The following is a 1,971-nucleotide window of genomic DNA, read 5'->3' as shown; positions in this document are numbered from 1 at the left end:
CCGCCAACAGCAGCAGCTACCTGGTTGATCCTGCCAGTAGTCATATGCTTGTCTCAAAGATTAAGCCATGCATGTGTAAGTACAAGCCGATTTAAGGCGAAACCGCGAATGGCTCATTAAATCAGCTATGTTTCATTGGATCTGTAAACCCACTTACTTGGATAACTGTGGCAATTCTAGAGCTAATACATGCAATTGGTCTCTGACCGCAAGGGAAGAGCGCTTTTATTAGTTCAAAACTGGTCGGGCCCCGGTCCGTAACCCACCTGTGGTGAATCTGAATAACTTCGGGCTGAGCGCACGGTCTCCGCACGGGCGCCGCTTCTTTCAAGTGTCTGCCTTATCAGCTTTCGATTGTAGGTTATGCGCCTACAATGGCTATAACGGGTAACGGGGAATCAGGGTTCGATTCCGGAGAGGGAGCCTGAGAAACGGCTACCACATCTAAGGAAGGCAGCAGGCACGCAAATTACCCACTCCCGGCACGGGGAGGTAGTGACGAAAAATAACGATGTGAGTCTCATCCGAGGCCTCGCAATCGGAATAGTACACTACAAATCCTTTAACAGTATCCATTGGAGGGCAAGTCTGGTGCCAGCAGCGCGGTAATTCCAGCTCAATAGCGTATATTAAAGTTATTTAGCGGTTAAAAAGCTCGTGGTTGGATCTCAGTTCCGGACTGGCCAGTGCACCGCCGGTGTTTACTATCCGCGCTCCAGACAACCGCCCGCCCGGCTCGCGCAGGATGCTCTTTATGAGGTGTCGGTGGCGGTTTACTTTGAAAAATTAGAGTGCTCAAGAGCGGAAGGCTATTTGAATGGCCCGAATAGTGATGCATGGAATAATGGAATAGGACCTCGGTTCTATTTTGTTGGTTTTGAACCAGAGGTAATGACTATCGGAACAGGCGGGGGCATTACGTATTGCTGACTAGCTAGAGGGTGAAATTCTTGGACCGTCGCAAGACGAACTACTGCGAAAGCATTTGCCAAGGATGTTTTCATTAATCAAGAACGAAAGTTAGAGGTTCGAAGGCGATCAGATACCGCCCTAGTTCTAACCATAAACGATGCCAACTAGCGATCCGCCGGCGTTATTCCCATGACCCGGCGGGCAGCTTCCGGGAAACCAAAGTCTTTGGGTTCCGGGGGAAGTATGGTTGCAAAGCTGAAGCTTAAAGGAATTGACGGAAGGGCACCACCAGGAGTGGAGCCTGCGGCTTAATTTGACTCAACACGGGAAACCTCACCAGGCCCAGACACCGGAAGGATTGACAGATTGAGAGCTCTTTCTCGATTCGGTGGGTGGTGGTGCATGGCATTCTTAGTTGGTGGGCATTTGTCTGGTTAATTCCGATAACGAACGAGACTCTGGCCTACTAAGTGATCGACGGATCTCCAGAAAATGAGTCCAGTTCGCAACTTCTTCTTAGAGGATAGCGGCAATTCTAGCGCGCAGATTGAAACAATAACTGGGTCTGTGATGCCCCGCCAGATGTTCTGGGCGCGCGCTCTTCACTGAAGGGATCTGTGAGTTTTCCCCTCGAAGGCGGGTAACCCGTTCAAAAGCCTTTCTTGATGAGAGTTGGGGCTTGCAATTGTTTCCCATGAACGAGGAATTCCCAGTAAGTGCAAGTCATCAGCTTGCGCTGACTACGTCCCTGCCCTTTGTACACACCGCCCGTCGCTACTACCGATTGAATGATTTAGTGAGGCCTTCGGACTGGCGCTCTTGGATTGTCGGCCCCGTTGCCCGCGAGGGTTTTCTGGGGTCGTCGCCTCGAGCTGGCGGAAAGATGTCCAAACTTGATCATTTAGAGGAAGTAAAAGTCGTAACAAGGTTTCCGTAGGTGAACCTGCGGAAGGATCATTAACAGAGAGAAAGAGAACGGGGCGCTCTTAAAACTACTACTACTCTCCTGATTTGGGCGGTCTCGGGCTCTGCTCTGGCAACTCCAGCAGCGAAAGAGGA

Source organism: Homarus americanus, unplaced genomic scaffold (assembly GCF_018991925.1).
Source record: "Homarus americanus isolate GMGI-L3 unplaced genomic scaffold, GMGI_Hamer_2.0 scaffold55156, whole genome shotgun sequence".
Taxonomy (NCBI): domain Eukaryota; kingdom Metazoa; phylum Arthropoda; class Malacostraca; order Decapoda; family Nephropidae; genus Homarus; species Homarus americanus.
This window is presented reverse-complemented; position numbering follows the sequence as displayed.